Raw genomic sequence first — 19439 nt, forward strand, 5'->3', positions numbered from 1 at the left:
TGAAATGCATTTGCGCACTCAAGAAATAAGATAGAAATGTGCAGGCCTGCCATTGTCAGATGCAAACATCTTCATTAGATTTTGATCCAGCTGCCGCAAGATCTATAAAAAGAGCTATCAAAGCCTGCAACTCATTATTGGTTATTTCAGGAAAACTTCAAAAAACCATCCCTAAACCTGCACTGATCTTTTCTGACAATTTCCCTGGCCGGGCAGTTTGTTTGCAAAGAGTGGCATTAAAAATCCTCTGCCAAGCTGGCCCCTGGAAATGGTACCTGGAAAGACTCGGTGCCTGTGGCTGTTAAAGAGAAGCCACAATTGCAGAGCCGACCCGTATTCCTGGACACTTGAGCTGTAAATCTCTATCACGCCCCCCCACCCCCCGCCCAAAATCTCCTGTTCTGACCTAACTTTATCTCCTTAAAAGCATATAAGTGAAAGTAGCCAAACTCGGGTCTTTATAGACCAAAACGGAAAGATTAATATATGAGATGTCTCATAACATCCTTTCTCTGCTGCAATAAATCTTCCTATGTATATTGGCAGTCAGCTCATTTCTAGCATGTTATTTTCTGCAGAGGCCATTTTAAAAGAGGAAAAAGACTAGTCAAGGGAATCGGTGGGGAAGGGGAAGAAGAAAGAAAAGAAAGAAAAGGAATGAGAAAGAGTCAGGGTTCTGGGGAAAGGGTATAGAGAAGGTTAAAGGGAGCAAAACGGTAAATGTCGAAATTACCTACTGTTCTTTCTTTGAATTCCGTTGAAACAGAAGGGATCCTACAAAGACCTGAATAACATTCATATAAATCACAGACCCTGGCATCTTGACTTGAGGACCTCTTCAGTCAGGCCCAGGTCTCCAGAGACTTCTTATGGATACAAAACAACTCACAGAAAACACCTGTCAGAGATGTCACTGTCATTTAGGAAGGACCCTTTCCCCCCTCGGTCTACATGTCTCTCTATTTATGACAAAGAGAAATGCAAATTGTGATCACTATTATCCAACCTCAGTAAACAGGTAGGGAAGGATACATGGGTCCTTAACAAAATCTGCTTTAAAGATTTTTGACTTTGCCTTTAATCTACCCACTAAATTGTCTGTTTTATGTTCAAAAGTAAATTGAAATGCTCAAAATATTGATGTAATATCATATCCATTATTTGAACTAGGTACAAGAGCTCATTTGGGGATCCGTTTATTGTCTTTATATTGTTATTAAAACTATTACCCAAATCCTAATGCTCTGGAGACCCACAATATATTCTTTCCTGCATATACCAACCTTATTCCTTCCAAACATCTCCTTTTCTGTGCTCTCTTCGCCAGCACATATACTAAAACTGGAATAACATAGAGAAGGTTAGCATGGTCCCTGTGCAAATTCATGACCCATTCCATATTTTTCTCAATTAAAAAATAATAAATTTTATTAATTTTTTTTAAGAAGCAGTTTTAAGGTGACCTTTTCTGTGGTGCCTTGGCAATCATCTTCCCTCCTGCTGACTCCTTTAGTCAATGGAGTCACACTGATAAGAGCAGAGAGATTGAGGTCCACACGTCCTCACAAGAGGGGGATTTTGAGTTGGGAACCTACTGCACCCAGAGACTCTTTCTAAAATGTGAATCTGATCATGAGACTCCCCTGTGTAACACCATTCAGTGATTTCGTATTGCCCTTCAGATAAAATCACATTCCTGCTGTGTGGTTACTGGCAAGTTATTAAACTTCTTTCTGGCTCAATTTCCTCTTGTATAAAATGGTGATAATAATCATGAGGAAAATGTATGTAAGGCACTTAGCACAAAGTTAATAAATGCTCACTATTATTATTATTGATGTTATCTCACGGGCCACATTCATTCTCAGTTCCCTCCTCACTGTCTTACAGCTGTATTCAACACTGAGTTTCCCAACTCCCATGAGCTTTCTAGCCTTTATGCCATGACCTGTGACATTCTTTCTGTTTGCAACACCCTCTTCCTCTTCCTGGCCTTTGGCCAGTTTTATTGCTATGCATTTATAAACTGTCAGCTTAAGTGCATATTATCAAGATGGCCTTCCCTGACCCCAAGGTCCTGCATACAATGCATACTTCCTCTACAGTAATATACATCATACATTACTATAACATTTTGCTTGACTGAAATATCCATAAAGGACCCAAGGTTAGATTTGCCTTGCTCACCACTTTATATTTCAGTAGCAAGCACCAGTAGCAAGGGTAGACTGGATTACAATGCAACTGAAAAAGAAATCTTAATAGATTACAATGACAGAAGATTAGTCCTTGATCACACTAAAATAATCACAGGACAGCTCCACAGTGATTTCATGCTGAGTCCCAAGCTGATGGATGCCCCACACCTTGGCACATTGTTGATCCCATGGTAGAGAGAAAGGGAACACAGTCATTATTCACTGCCTCTCTTAAAACTTCCATGCAGAGGTGGCATCTAATTCCTTGTCACATTTTATTGGCTGGGACAAGTCACGGGGCAGAGCCTGATGTCAGTCAGGTGGGGAATCCTTATGCAGAAAAGGCACTACAAAGAGGGAAACTACAGTGTTCAGTGAACTGTACTAGATGCTACAACAGAGCTCGACACATGTTAGTTCAATAAAATATTTCTTTGCCACAAGCTGACAAACATAAAACCCACACCAATTAAAATCTTGCCAGAAACTTCTCTTATTCAGAGATATTCATTTCTTGACATCTTTGATTTTCAAAATCATTCTTCTTTCAGTCACGGGGCCATGTTTTCTGCCACTGGCACCAGGTGCATATCTATGTGGTCACAATTTATAAACCATACCAGGACACCACTTTTGAGTAAGGAATAATTAGGTACAACAATATCAACACCATCCTCATAATTTGTATACTCTATGCAAGCTGTTAATATGGGCAAGATGAGATAATGTCCAGTCTCACAGGACTAGACCGTCAAAAGGGAACCTTTGAAATCAGTCTCTCTAACCTCTTAGATGAGACCCCCAAAATAAGCTGGGTGACTTATGAAATAGTATCAGAGCCAGGATTAAAATGTGAATCACCAATTTTTAAACAAGTGTTCTTTTAATTATAGCATAGCTTTGCCATAAGGAATGTGCCCAAATGTGAATGATTAGAAGAGATCACCATTTAACAGATGAGGATACCGACACCCATGGGGGTGAAGTGACTTTCTCAAAGCTACCCCACATTATTAGTTCTATTTTGGTTGGCCACACCAAACCTTAAAGCAAACAAAGTTGTTTCAGCATCTAGGATATCACCTGCTCTTCACTGAAGGCTCAAAGAAACATTTCTTGAATTAAATCAAACCAAACTGATTGAATTGAGCTCAACTGAAATCACACAAAACGTGAAGATGTATTTTTTCCCACTAATGTAACCCTTGTTTTCATTCCCCCTGTTGTTTTAAGCTTGCCAGACCAACACATTACACACCAACAACTATGACTTTGCTAGTTTCTCCTCTACAATATCCTTTTTCTATGTTCCTTCCATATTTATAACCACCGTTCTTCTTTGAGCAGAAACAGATTAATATCTGGAAATCTTGTCATCTCATGACATTTACAGAACAACATAGGATCTGGAAAGCAAAATCACCGATAACAAGGGCCCTTGGAAGATCATTAGACAAAGAACTTTGTTCCCTCTGAGCTAAGCAGGTCAGCTAAAAAGTGACATAACGCAGATGTTCCTAAACCACAGGAACAAATGCCATTAAGTTACTGTCTCCCAACAACTAAGTAATATGTACGAGGAGTAAGAATTAAATTTGGAGAGGGAATACAGATTCTGGCTGGGCTCCAGGGCCAACGGATATTAAATAAGAAAGAAACAGTAGTGCTGTCAAGTCTAATTGTTTAAAACATAAAACTCTTTCCATATGTCTTGAGATGAATAGAGTTGCACGATATCGGGATGCACTATGAAGTCAGGCAAAGAAAGAATAGTATGTACCATTTGGAATGAGAAACTTATCTGCAGGGAATTTGACTCTGCCTTTTCCCCCTTCTTCTCGTGACCCACCCAGACACTTAGACATTCGAAAAGAGCTCTAGGAAAAGCATATTATGAAATCTCTTTACTATAGACTATAGGATGAGAAATGGATGGCTTTTGCAGTCATACAGAATTTGGTTCCAACCTTGACTGTGCTCTTCTTGTTATTTGATCTAAGGCTCAATTCTCTTACCTGTAAGTAGAGACTATATTCTTACAATGTGAGGATGTGTTTAGGATTAAATGAGATCATGGATAGAAGTTGACTTGCATTTAGTAGGCATTTATTACAATATTATACTTCCTTTACATTTTCCTCTAATCACATGGAGATGCAATCATCCACATAGCAGCTCCATATTATTCTGTGATGAAATGAGAAACAGTTTTCACTCATTGACAATAAATTGAGAGATTCCAGCATTCCATCCCTTCAATTAATGAACACAACTTTACACAGCATTACCCACAGGCGAAACTCTGTGGTGTGTATTGTAAAGATCACAAAGTTTTACATGAGATGTGTGAAATAAAGGCATTTGTTCAAGCCCCCTTTCAGCAGTCATGACATTAAACAATCAAGATTATCTGGCCTTTTAAATGCTTTTATTTACGAGACGTATGTGCTCAGAACAGAAAAATAATAAAACACAAACAACTTAGACTCTAGCTAAAATTAGTGAGTTTTGCTTCATGCTAGATTTATTAAATATTGTGTTTCCAACCAGTTTTGTATTACAGGTATATATCTATGTCTCTGTCTGTATCCATCTATCCATATAACTGATATACATTGTTCTATGGCAGAAAGTACACTGTGTTGGGGGTTCAACCCCTGCCTTCCCATCCGCTAATGGGAATAAGAATTGTCATTGTGTTCCCACCTGGAATCTCAATTTCCTCACTGTAAAATCAGATTTCTTGAATAGATTTCCTAAAGTCACTATCATATATAGAAGTTAAAATGTAGTATACAACATGTGTGACTCTTTACTAATGTAGTGTGTGCATGTGTGTGTGTGTGTGTGTGTGTGTGTGTGTGTGTGTTTCTGAAAAATACGTTCATTTCCAAGAGCACATCTCTACAGTAATTTCATGGAGATAGATACCATCACGAGTGCAGTTTCACATAACACCAAGGTGTCAATAAATGAAAAGTTCTCAGAAGACTCAAACTGCTATTTCCATATCTCCTAGGACAGTCCAGAGATGGTTCAAGGGTAACACCACAGCTCCTCTCTTTTGGCCCCTTGGGTCTACTACAGAACACAGAGACCATCATAGGCCAGTTGGATGCAGAGACTTTGGAGGTTTAATTGATCTTGTGATGCCTTACCTATGGTCTGAAATTAAAACCCCATCTCAAGAGTAATAGGTACAGAAAAAAAATTGGGGGGGCTAAGATTTTATGAAGAGGTACTGCCCAATGTTACAGTACTTTTGACCATCATCTCCCAATTCCTCCTTGACCTCATCACTAAATAACACAAACTTCCACTGAGAAGAACTAGAATCATTAACGCCAGAACCAGGAGGGGGTGGTTTGTGAAGTTTGCTTTGCATTCTCAGGGGTCTGATCTTTTTTATGACCTCCTACCACTGCAAAATCATTAAAAGAAGCCCTACATATTTCACATTCTTAACTATTCCAAATTCCTGATGTGTCTGAATATTTTAATTTCTCAGATATTATTTATAAGGAGTGGCACCCATATATCAAAAATCTTTTTTATATAGCTTTTATAAATTGAAAACATGCATTCTTTGCCTGTTCCCCAACTCTTGCAGTCGCATGCAGAAATTTGCCTTGATAGAAGGAAAAATACAGAATAAGGAGAAAGGTATTTTCCATCATAAAAATTTTAACTTGGAGAAGAAAAAGGGCAATTACATAAACAAGTCAATTCAGCCTTAGGGAATGTGTAACTCACATAGGTTTCTGGTTGAAACCCAGCTGAAAAAGAAGAAACAGATATAAAATCTTGCTGCATAATTCATCTCCACTTTATATGAATATTAAGACTGATTATTATTAGGTCCTTGTTATATTAACATTCATTGACCTCTTCAATAAATGACCCATGCAACAGCTGCTGACTCAGAATCTCTGGAAATGAAGATAGCTTCACGTTTCTTTAAAAATAGCACTAAAAATTTGCACCAGTGATTTTGATACAGGTGCTGCTGAGAAAACACTGTGTATGTCCATGGTGCCAAAGTCCCTCCTCTTAGAAATGCTTCATGTGGGTATTAGCAGCACCTTTCCCACCACCCCCCACCCCCAGCCACTTTAGCAATGCCGTTTCATACATATGGAAGGCTGTTGGAGTCTTTTGTCCCATACTCCATTGCATCCTGGGATACTGACCTCCTAAATGATTTTTTAAAAGTTGCACACAGTAAGGCTCATTCTTGGTGCAGTGAAGTTCTGTGGGCTTCTGACAAATGCATAGTGTCATGTGTTTACCATTACAAGGTCATACAGAATGGTTCTAGTTAGACTTAGGATAGTGTGCTTTTGCATCAAGCAATTGCTTCAGTGTATGCAAGGGTCCTCCAGTGCCTGCTTTGTTCAATCTACCTGTCATTAAGCCTAAGAGCAACAGACAGACAACAAGTATTAACTGTGAAGTAACCATTGTAACAGAATATTTGTATGTGCCTTTCTCAGGGTATGTAATAGTCCAAATGTGTCATTTAACAGATGGCGTACTGGGTTTCTGCCCTCCAGGAAAAAAAAATCAAATAAAACACCTGGGCTTGAGGCTGGAGGAAGAACTGACACCAAGTTCACGTTTAAGGTACCTAGTAAATCACTGGAGATCAAAAATGTTAGAAAGCTAATAAAAGGGTCTATGTTTGAAAGATTTTTTTCCTTTGGCTTAATTCATACTCCCATTCTGCTATTGCTTATTCCTGAGAAAATTTATAGATAAAAGATTTTAAAATGTGTTCAAGAGAAATTTAGGTCATACACTTGTAATCAAGGCACTTGTTTTGATGACAAGAACTATGGTCATCTCTCTGTTGGTATGTTTTCCCCAAACACAGACCACTAATGGTAAATTACTTGGCCTTAAGGTTAAAGTTCTTAGATTCATTATATTGACAGAATTAGAGAGAAGATTACAGCAGTTCCTGGAAAGGAGACCTCACATTTCCTTCTAAGTACAGATACCTTACACACTAGTCGAAGGGTGCATAACTTTGAACTTGGGAGAGAGAATAGGCAGAAATCAATACTGAATATTTAAAGGTAGCAATGTTTGGGAGAAAACTTTATTCTCATAGCAAAGTCCTGAATCCAGAGAAGACTGTATCTCTCAGAGGAGAGTACTTTTCATCCATCACTCAGAAATCACCAGCATATGATGTTTTGAAAATGTTGAGTTTCTTTTCTTTGAGTTAGGGAAATGTCTATTTTCCTAAAGCATGCTCTCCCAGAAGTATATTTTTCTAAATCTACATTTTCTTGTGAAGATAATCTTCCACTCAACCATGCACCTTGCGAAGCTAAGCCCAGGACAGACAGAGTACTCTTTGAAGAGAAGATAAAGACCTGGAAATATCAAGAGAGATTACTTAATAGGGAGGAGAAAATCAGTAAATCTTTTCTAATGTGAATTCTGCTTTGACAAATTCTTGAAAGAGCCATGTGTACCTCTTCATTTAGACTCTCCGTTGATTAATGGAAATGAAAAAATAATTCTCTCACTTCTCGCCTATGCTGCCTTAGAGGCTCCAAAGAGTCAACAAAGGACAGTGGAGCCTTCTAGTTCTTGTCCACAATAACTGAGCATCTTGGGTTGGAAGAAAAGAAAATGTTGATCTCCTGGGCTTGTTTAGCTTTGCTTTTTTAATTGCTAAATGCCAGCCTGGGAATTCTGCCTAAAATGGTAATAAGTTGCATTTATATTACACCTTTCATCCAGGAGGCACATGCTTCTCTCGATTCTGAAACACAGCCATCCTGGAGCTGAAAAGCAGTAACTGTTTTAATGTTGAACATTTATTCAGTGCCATGATTATACAAGGTGGAAGAAATTGTTTGAAACAGTACCAAAATATTGCAGTAACAAAGATGGTGGGCTGTGGGTTTCGAAAATATCCCAGATGCAGTCTGTTTTGTGCTTTCCTTTGCATATGGAATATTTACATATCCCTTTTGAGTCTTGAGATTCCTAAGATGCTTGCATTTCTGCTCCTCAGTTTAAGTTCAACATACATGGCAAAAAATCAGGAAGAATGAATTAAGTCATGTCTTTTAGAAACATATTTCATATTTGGAATGTATGTCAAGAAAAATGACAGTGAGAAAGAATTCTATCATTACTTACATTTTATGCCTCCTAAAAGGAGAACAACAGTCTCTGAAAAGAGCAGGTGAGAAAAAACAAGATGACACAGACTCACCCAGGAACTCCTGAACATGTATCTCATAGCTGATTTCTCTTCTGCTACGCCAAGGGACAAAGGGATACTGCTCACTAAAAACTTAACAGGTCAGGAACTGAGTCTTGCTCATTGCTATTAACCTCGGGACTCAGGCAGTATCTGGAGATAATAGATCTTGTTAGGCTTGTTAAATAAATGAATGATTGGTCTTCATAGTCTGAAAACATGAAGACCAAACCCTGTGATGCTTCCAGCTAATGCTTGAGTAGACATTTCTTTTTACTTAAGCAGTATGAGGAGGGGGGAAAATAATGATGAAGTAAGAAAACATGAAGGGCTAGTGTGAGACACTGAAAATGGGTTCGTGGGCCCCCCCAATTACAGCCCCCTCTGTTTATTTCTGTCAGTAATCAGATTTCATTATTATACCATCCCCCCTCCACACACACAAATTGAAGACTCATCAGTCATCTATATCTGCATCTACAAGGAGGTTATGATGTCCTTTCCTGACAGCAAGTTTCGAAAGGGGAGCAGAAAAGGGAAGATGGGTTGCCAAATAAGATCCAGTCAAAGGATCAAAGTTCAGGCTCCAGGTCTTGCCAACGCTGACTTGATACATGAGACTTGAAGTCCCTTTTTCATTTAAGGACTCAGCTTCCTCATTTGTAAAGTGAGAAGTATGAATTAAAATCTAATCTAGGTGATCTCGGGAAGAGCCCCAGGATGGGGGTCTTGTATTTCATGGCCCTAGAACTAAATCTGCAATCTAGATTAACACCTTCTACTTCTTTGTTTTGCTCAAGGGGTCTTGGCATTACACAGGCAAACATGTCTCACTATATGACCATCTATTCACTCCCTTGTTGCTCTGAGAGCTTTGAAAAACCCCAACTGTTCTAGAAAGATGATGAGTCAAGATTAAAAATTCTGAAGCAGAGACCAGCATATTCAGCTTCCTTATTTCATACTTGAGGCAACAGAGTCTCAGAGATGTTAGTCAACTAGCCTAGGCTGTCCACTCAGTAAGGGAAAAAAATTAAATGGTGCTTAAACTCAGGTGTTCAGGATCCCAGCTGAGGTTTCTCACACCACTCCAACCCTTCATCTTTATAGCTGGGTAATGAAACCATTTATGAAATGGATTAAAGTCTTTTTATGTTCTTTAAGCAAAATTTCCCAGTTTTAGTGGGATAACTGCAAATACTATAGGAGAGATATCATCTGACTTTAATAAGCAAATAAGTAAATATACAAATAAATCCCTTCTGAAGCTCATTAAAACCTGTCTACACTACCCCCACCAGAATCACTATTGATATAGAAATTTCAAAGTCTGGAATTTTGCTGTTATCTCATAAAATACATAATTTGAGCCATTCCTGACAAATATTGGTATCACTTTATTCAAGCATAGCTTTCAAGTTCCAGAGAGTTAATAAATTGAATTCTAACAGTCTGCGGAGAGTATACAGTAAGATAAAAACATCTTCCAAAAATTTACAGTATATTTTAGGATGGCTTGAAATACCAGTAACCATTGCAGATGCATTTACAGGATTTTTAGAGTTGCACATTTCATCATAAACGGCTCTGTGATTCAGTATGGCATTAATAATGGAAAGAACAACCTTTAAAATAAAGTAAATGCATTTGGAGCAGTTACTGAGGTGATATCTGTCTCAAAAAAAAAAAAAAAGCAGTTAATAACTTGCAAGTTGATGTGATATATTCCTTAGCCCATCCTGTCAGGAAAGATTTATCTTTTGTGTTAAACTTCAGGTGGAGAAATTAAAATAAAATTTGATGTCTCTGTGGCAAACTGCCTCCCTCCATTTTCTTCACCTTTTAATTTCCATTATTACTAACTTTAGAATTGTTTCTTTGACCTTATGCAGTATTTCAAGAGATGGTTTAGATGCCAGAGGACTGACAAAACAAAGTTGTAAATAAACTATACCTATGCATGTACACATATACATCTCAAGGTATTAATCAAAAAGGACATAAATCATGAATACATTTTGCCTTCATACAAATGAATGTTACAACCACATGTCCGATGTATTTTTGTCCTATTACTTTTCTTTACAACTGCTGTCTTAAATTGTTTCAGAGGCCATGAGTTAGTTTGAATTTCCTTGCTTAGTAATAAGTCAACCCTTATTCCATTATGTTCCCAAGATAATGCTCGATGAGTATGTGTCTAGTAACTGAAAGACTGAAAGATAGTAAAAAGCCTCTTTTCTCATTTTCTCTCTCCCTCTCTCCTCCCATTTTTCATTACTTCCCCTTTCTCCCCATTGCCTTCATCCCATCTCCACCCTCCTCTCTTCTACCCACCCCCTACATCTCTCATCTTCCACCTTCTCTCTCCTTGGATGCCTTCTTTCTTTCCTCCCCAACATACCTGAGTAGGCAGTCAGGAAGAGCCGGAGGGCAGTAAGGTGTGGAACATCTGGGACCCTCCAATCCAAAACTAAATTAACAGAACACAAAAGAACTCAGGGGGATTCTAACAGAGCTCCCAGAAGGGAAAAAATTATTTTCCTTTATTAATGTAGCCACCAACCAATAAATTCTGAGGGTATCAAGCTAAATCCCACATCAGGCAACAAAAGCTATACACACAGCATTACTGAATGACCTTGACCCTGCACACTTCCCACACACTGCTCATTAGTGAGGAAAGGCAAACACCATAAGAACCCTCTCGGCACTGCTCTGAGGTAATTTTATAAATGCCACAGTCATGTTTTAATACAATACTGTACCAAGATAAGGCACTTACAAGGCAATATTTCCCAGATCTCATCAGAGTGAAGACAGAATGCTCAAAATTCTAGAAGGTTACTAAAAAGACAGACTTCAGTAACACACTGTTTTAAAAAAGAAAACGAGGAGCATCTGGGCGGCTCAGTCAGTTAAGCATCCGACTGCAGCTCAAGTCACGATCTTGCAGTTCGTGGGTTCAAGCCCTGTGTCGGGTTCTGTGCTGACAGCTCAGAGCCTGAAGCCTGTTTCGGATTCTGTGTCTCCCTCTCTCTCTGCCCCTCCCCACTCATACTCTGTCTGTCAAAAATAAGTAATACGTTTTAAAAAATTATGAAAAAGAAAAAGAAAAGAAAGTTATTTTCTATAGGTTAATAAATGAAATGAAAAAAGAAATTAATAAATCAATAAAAATATGTCCCATTTCCATCCTACCACGAATAAGGGTAGGTCTACCTTTATCTACCCTTATCATGCTATCCCCTTCCTTACTGCAAATGATATGCCTCATCTGTTCATCAAACAGATGTGAAAAGCAATGCCTAACAGTCCCTCTAGGTCAGCTAAGTATCTAAGACTTCTACATATCAGAACTGTCAAATCCACACTGTTTTGTTTGGTTTTATTTTTCCCAAGTCACGCTGCATTTTTATCTGGGGGAAGTAGGAGGTGGTGGCTGGTGTTCCCGCAAGAGCTTCTCTCATAAATTGGACATTAAAAGTACCTGAACAGGGAGTAGTAAAACAGTGTTTCTGACGTAGAATCTTGCAGCAACTTACAAACCAAATGCATGTGGTTTGTAATCCAATGATTACAAAAAAATCCAATGATTTTCTTTCACTCAAACCACTCTTTTTTTACACAAGAATATAAAACGTCCCTATCATCATCAACTAGTACTTATGGAGCCCCTCTCCCCTGACAGAGTCTTCATCTCATTCAAGATACAGTCAGTGTTCTAATTAAGGCACAGAAGGTGCTCTGTGACTTGACCCTGCCTGCCCCACCCACATTCCCTTTGTTCCAGGAACCAGGGATTTCCCAAACATCCTCTGCCTTGGTGAATTTCCATACTCAGTGCCCTCTGTTTAAAAAGCGGGTCTTCACTTTGCAACTTGCCTAACTCCCACTCAATCATCTTGATTCAGGTCAAACCCCACTTCCTTTCAGGAGTCTTTCCCGATTTTAGAATCAAAGTCACTATCACCATTCTGGATACTAAGGGCATACTTTGCCCAGAATGAAAAACTCACTATGGCATTTCCCATCACAGTCTTTAGAAAATGGAGAAAGCCAGAAAATTCTCAATCAGGGAGTTTTAATTACATGGGGGCCATGAAACCTACCAAATAAAACCACAGTTTTCTGGGTGCTACAACACAGAGTGTACGAAGAGTTCACAGAAAGAAGCGACTGAATAAGATATGCCCCCAGAGTGGGCAGCACACTCAGTGAGAGTCACGTGCTGTTCAAAGGGTATCCATCAGGTACCATCCAGAATGTGGTTCCCTGAGTGTCACTTAGGGTTGAGAGCCTTTTCCCCAAGTATGATCAACTCTACTAGAGATTAGCAAGTGAAAATGTCTAAGTAAATATTTGACCTTCTATTAGTTTATGCTTAATGTGACATTTTGGGGGAAAATATTAACTTGTCTGTGAAAAAACAACAGAAATAACAACAAACAAACAGCTTTACAATGAAGTTTACTGCTAAAAGTGTTTCTCAGACTAAGAGAATTCACTGCAGAGTTGGAAAATACCACAATGCTTTGGCGATCAATTAATTAGTTCTCAGTGCCTCATCAATCCTAGTTATTCAAGATTTAACCAGGAGTAATGGGAATAAATTAGGAAGAAAAATTTAGGCTGAATATCAGGAACATTTTCTTAATCATTAAATCAATTAGACAATAGAATTTAAAATTGGATATTTAATGTGAAAGATGGAACCAAGAAAGAGAAAGTACAATACCCAGAAAAAATGAGAAATCATAGATTGCAAAGGTTCTTTATCATCATTAGCCCATTCTTCTGTGTTTGGAAAGAATGATAGTTTAGGTTCCCATTCAGATCATTGCCCACCCTAAAATTTTCAAAACTTCAGAATATATACGTGCTGAAATGAAGATGTTAATTTTCTTCAAAGCCATCAGATTCTGCTGTGGAAATCCCACTAAGTTCTAGAAAATTTGGATATCCGTTTTGAATAGCTACTGAGAAGTTCAGAAAGCAAGAAGCTACAAGATCTTTGCCTATTGTTATGAAATATAATCTTCCAAAATTAGTCAAAGGCACCTTTCAGGCAATCACTATATTCTAGTTCTGGGGTACAGATAATAAAGTCCAACAGAACTCAGAAAGTTATGAAGTGGAGAATGCTCACTTCCAACAGCATGGGGGAAGAGGTTTCTGGACCGACTCAAGTGGACAGTCATTCAAAATACCAGAAATAATTAGAAACAATTAGAACTGAAAATAATCAGAAATAAGAGGTGACATATGCTTTTAAGATGAGTTAGCATCTTACCTTACCTGATGAGTTAGCAGTTTACACTCAGAGGCCAAAACTCAGCAAAATGAGGAATCCAGGCAGGGAAATAGAACACTGAACCCATATGCTGTGTGTGAGTAAACGTGAGCTTCAGCTTTCACCACTCTAAAGGGCACAGAGGACACATGAGTCCATGGCCCCATCCAAGGTGGGTTGTATAATAGAGGACTCCTCTGCATGACATTAATTCCAAATGCATTTGACCAGAGTGTAAGGGTAAACAAGAAATATATCTACTTCAAGAAAATGTAAAAATAATTGTTGTTTTAAGGTTTATTTATTTATTTTGAGAGAGAGAGAAAGAGAATGCACGCACAAGTTGGAGAGAGGCAGGGAGAAGGAGAGACAGAATCCCACACAGGCTCCATGCCATCAGCACACAGCCTGACGTGGGGCTCAAACTCACAAACTGTGAGATCATGACCTGAGCCAAGATCAAGAATCAGACGCTTAACCAACTGAGCCACACAGGAGACCCTAAAAATAATTGTTAATCTCAAATTTGACCCTGATTGAGAGGGGGATATTTTCCTTAATAATTTATAAACATAAGCTAATCCTCATGAAATTTTGAAGCTCAAATTTATCTTACCTGGGTCATAAAAAAAAAAAAAATGCAGTTCTAACTAGGCTAAAGAACAACTTTAGCCTAGTTGTTCTAGGCTAAAGGTGGCCCTGGCATCTGACAGAATCAAGTGCAATTCCTCTTTGAAAGAACATGCCCCAAATGTGTTCTCAAAGAATTTCTAATGATGAAGTCTAAGAAAAATAAAATTACATTTAAAAGGAAAAAAAAATTGGGGATCAAAGTATCTTGAGTGACATCCAGAAGAAACAAGAAGCAGCAAATTCAGACCAGCAAAATTTTCAGATACTGGAGTTATCAGACATAAAATATAAAATAAATGTGTTTGATGTATTTTAAAAATAAGAAATTAGGGGCACTTGGGTGGCTTAGTTGGTTAAGTATCCAACTCTAGATTTTCACTCAGGTCATGATCTCACAATTTGTGAGTTCGAGCCCCATGTTGGGCTCTGCACTGACTGGCGGTGCAGAGCCTGCTTGGGATTCTCTCTCTCCTCTCTCTGCCCTTCCCCTGCTCCTGCTCTGTCTCTCTGTCTCTCTGTCTCTCTCTCTCTCAAAAATCAATAAACAAACATTTTAAAAAATAAATAAGAGGGGCATCTGAGTGGCTCAGCCAGTTAAGTGTCCAACTTCAGCTCAGGTCATGATCTCACCGCTGTTGACTTCGAGCCCCATGTCAGGCTCTGTGCTGACAGTTTGCAGCCTAGAGCCTGCTTTGGATTCTTTGTCTTCCTCTCTCTCCGTTCCTGTTCTGCTCACGCTCTGTCTTCTCTCTCTCTCTCTCTCTCTCTCTCTCAAAATAAATAAACTTAAAAAAATTTTTAAACAAAAAATAAATAAGAAACTAAAATCAGGGGCACCTGGGTGGCTCAGTTGGTTAGGCATCTGACTCTTGATATTGGCTCAGGTCATGATCTTGCAGTCATGAGATCCAGCCCTGTGTCATGTAACTTGTATGGGACTCTCTCCCTCTCTCTCTTCCTCTCCCCTGCAATGTGCACAAGTGCATGCATGCACACTCTCTCTCAAAATAAATAACATTAAAAAAAGAAATTAAAATCACAAGGAGAGACGAATCAGGTATATTTGCAAAACAAACAAAAACCCAGATATCCAGAAATGAAAAAGAAAATTATTTCCCCTAAGAATGGTCAGGTTTAACTACCATGGTAGCCAATTTCTGAAATGGCCCCAAATAACCCCTACCTCCTGTTATTCATACCCTTGTATGGTACAACCCCACGGTGTACCAGAGTTGGTCTCTGTGACCGATAGAATATGGCACAAGAGATGGCATGTACTTTGGGGATTAGGTTTTACAAGATACCATGAATTCTGTTTTGGCTTTCTCTCTCCCTCTCTCCCTCTTTTTTTTTTTTCTCCCTCCCCCTGGACCCCCCCATCTCCTCCATCATCATCATCATCATCTCATCACTCTGGTGGAATTCAACCTACCACATGACAAGCCTCCTGCTAGCAGTCACAGGAGGGAGTCCAGCACCTTTAGATTACTCTGTCTCTGGCCTACAGCTTGAATGCAATCTCATAAGAGGCCGTGAGCCAAAGCACACATCTAAGCAGCTCCTGAACTTCTGATTCAAACACTGCGTGAAAATTAATGGTTTGTTTTCTTATAGCACTAAGTTTTGGAGTAATTGGTTACACAGCAATGGATAACTTAGACGCAACTGAAGAGAGAATGACCTGGAAGAAAGAAGGAAAAGTATTTCCAGAGTATTGAACGTAAGGACAGACATATGAAAACTAGAAAGATAAGTTAAGAAGCACTGAGGATAGATTGAGGTAGTTTCATATGTTATCTAATTAAAATTCCAGAGAAAAAGAGAAGGAATGTATTTTTTTTTTAAGTTGATAATTTTGAAGAATGGATGAAGTTTTCACACCACAGACTCAGGAAGACCAACAAATCCTAAACAGAATAAATAAAAAGAAAAACACACCTAGACACTTCACGATTTAATTGAACACAAAGATTATAAACAGGTTACCAATGAAGGGTCAAGAAGATGGACCCCAACAGCACTGGTGACACTAGGCAATAGTCAAATTCCAAAGGAAGTACTTTATGCAGAAGAAAAGTGATCCCAGATGGAAACCTGGAGGTTCAAGAAGGAATTATAGACAGAGGCAGAAATAAATACGTGCAATAATCTAAACAGACATGGACTGTGTGAAATAAAAATAAAAATGTCTTCTGTGGTTAGGGAAAAAAAGAGTGGCACTAACATACAAACAGCAAGAGCATATAACTCATGAAGAGGTGATTAGGGAGGCAGGTAATGGGATTCAATTTGGAATAGATATTATATTATTTCGGAGAAGGGTAAAAATACTGAGTTACCTTAGCCTTTGAGAAGTACATGGTAATATTTACAAGACATCAACTAAATGAAAACAAATACAGTGAATCACCTGTACATCAAGAGTATGGAGGGAGAGGGGTGACTGGGTGATTCAATCAGTTAAGCGTCTCAACTTCGACTCAGGTCATGATCTCGCGGTTTGTGAGTTTGAGCCCCATGTCGGGCTCTGTGCTGACAGCTCGGAGCCTGGAGCCTGCTTCAGATTCTGTGTCTTCCTCTCTCTCTGCCCCTCCCCTGCTCACACTCTTTCTCTCTCTCTCTCTCTCTCTCAAAAATAAACACACACACACACACACACACACACACACACACACACACACACACATATGCACACACACACATTTGAGTGTATATATATATATATATGTGAGTGAATATATTTATTTATTTATTCATTTAATGAGTATGGATGGAAAAAAAAGAAATGAGAAGAAAAAAATTCAGTCTTGAAGAAGTCAAGAAAGGGGAGAAAGAGAAACATAAATAAGGTGAGACAAATGGTAGTCACAAAGCAAATTGCTAAGAAAAATATCCAGCATATCAGTAAATATAATAAATGTAAATGTAAATTTAGTTAGCAACATTAAGTTGTTTGATCCACCTACATGCTGTTGATGACACATTTAACCAAACTATATGTCCCCAAAAGATTAAAAGTAAAAGGATATGAAACTAAACCAAAATACAGTTGATATATTCATATTAATATGAGACAAAATAGACATCTAACAAAAAGTATTGTTATGGATAAAAAATGTAGTCACACACAGTGATAAAAGTTTTGATTGACCAGGAAGATATAACAATTCTAAATTTGTAAACATTGACAAAAACCACCTTAACATATAGTAAATAAAAGTTGACACAATTATAAAAAGAAATACACCAATCCTGCATCATAGTGACAAATTTTAATTAATACAGCTACCTGAGCAATTCTGCCAAGCAGACAAGAATCACTAGGGAAAAACAGAATTAAGTTTGATCACTGGATATATGCACACATAAAACACTGCACCTAAAAACTGCAAAACACAAATTCTTTTCAAATGTGCACAGAAATTTTACCAAAAAATGATGCCATACCTGGCCAATAAGTTTTAACAAAATTCAAATGTTAAAATCAAATATATCACATCTTCCAGTCACTGTTTAAGTTAGAAACTAATAACAAAAATGTTACTAGAAATATCTGAAGATTTGGGAGTTAAGAAATACATTTCTTAATAACTTAGGGATCAAAGAAGCATTTCTTGCTGAAATAAAATAATATTCATACCTGAATGGTAATAAAAATATTGCTTCAAAATCTGTGGAATGCAGCTAAAGAGGTAAGAAGGAAAGATAAATATTTATATACTTGCATTAGATAAGAAGAAAGTCTAATAGTGAATGCCCTAAGCATCAAATGTAAGATATTAGAGGGAAAAACAGAAAGGAAGCAAAGAAAGTAGAAAGTAGGAAAAAATAAAGATAACCACAGGGATCAATGAAATAGAAAACAACAAATTAGAAAGGTTAACTGAAAAAAAAAAAAATACAATAGACCAACTTCTGACCAGACTAGTCAAGAAAAAGAAGACTGATCAAATCAGGCATATTATGACAAATAAACGCAAAACTATGAACAAATAAACGCAAAACTACAGATGCTACAAAGATTAAAAATATAATAAAAAGGAAATTATGAGTAACTCAATGCCAATAAATACAAAAACTTTGATGAGATACAAAAATTTCAAGACAATATGCCATACCAAAACCGACTGAAAGGAAATTTGAAAATCTGAGTAACTCTACAGTCATTAAAAGTAATTGAAACAGTACTTTAAAGTCTTACCACAAAGCAAATACCAGCATCAAACAATTTGCCCATGGGTTATACAAAACAATCAAGGAGTTCTAATCATTAAAAAAAAAAATCCAAGTAGGTAAAAGAACAAACATCCTGTAACTCATTTTGTGATGCTAACATAACCTTGATACTAAAATCTGACGAGAACCATAAAAGACAATCAAATTACAAATAAATGTCATTCATACACCTGTACAGAAAATCCTAAGTAAAATATCAACAAACCAAATCCATCAGTGTATAAATAATACAGTTTAACCAAGTGGGGTTTATCTCAGAAATGTTAATATTATTTTAACATTAGAAAAGAAACTAATGTAATTCACCACATTAAAAGTATAAAGGTGAAAAATCATTATCTCAACAGATAAAACACACTCAACATAATTCAACATCCATTCATAACTAAATTACCTACAAAATACTTATAAAAACCATCATCCTGAATGGTAATATGTTGAAAGTTTTGCTTTTGAAGATCAGGAATATTGCCCACCATGACCACTTCTATTCATCACTGTATGCAACATCCTAGACAGTGTGTTACAGCAGATAAAAATATAAGATTTGGAACGAAGGAAACAAACTGTTATTTTTCATGCTGAAAAGAAAATAAATGACCATAGCAGGTTTGCTAAATTCAGAATCAATGTACAGAAGTCAACTGCATTTATTTCATCTACAAGAAGTTTCAAAATGTAGTTTTTAAAAAGATTCCACTTATATAATATAAAAAACATATTTGGACTAAATTTTAAATAACTCTAACAAAAGATGTATAAGATCTTCCTGGAGAACATTATAAAACTTTATTGAAAGACATTAAAGAAGAGCTAAAATAGAGAAGTACATCATTTTCATCGATTTAAACACTCA

The 19439-nt window shown here is 37.5% G+C and overlaps 1 pseudogene; it reads left to right on the plus strand.

The window, feature by feature from the left end:
* The first annotated feature begins 1311 nt into the window (after positions 1 to 1311).
* On the plus strand, positions 1312 to 1405 carry LOC128778715 (U6 spliceosomal RNA; annotated as a pseudogene).
* Positions 1406 to 19439: the final 18034 nt, after the last annotated feature.

The sequence above is a fragment of the Panthera pardus genome, unplaced genomic scaffold, assembly GCF_024362965.1.
Source record: "Panthera pardus isolate Hobbes unplaced genomic scaffold, ASM2436296v1 HiC_scaffold_20, whole genome shotgun sequence".
Lineage (NCBI taxonomy): Eukaryota > Metazoa > Chordata > Mammalia > Carnivora > Felidae > Panthera > Panthera pardus.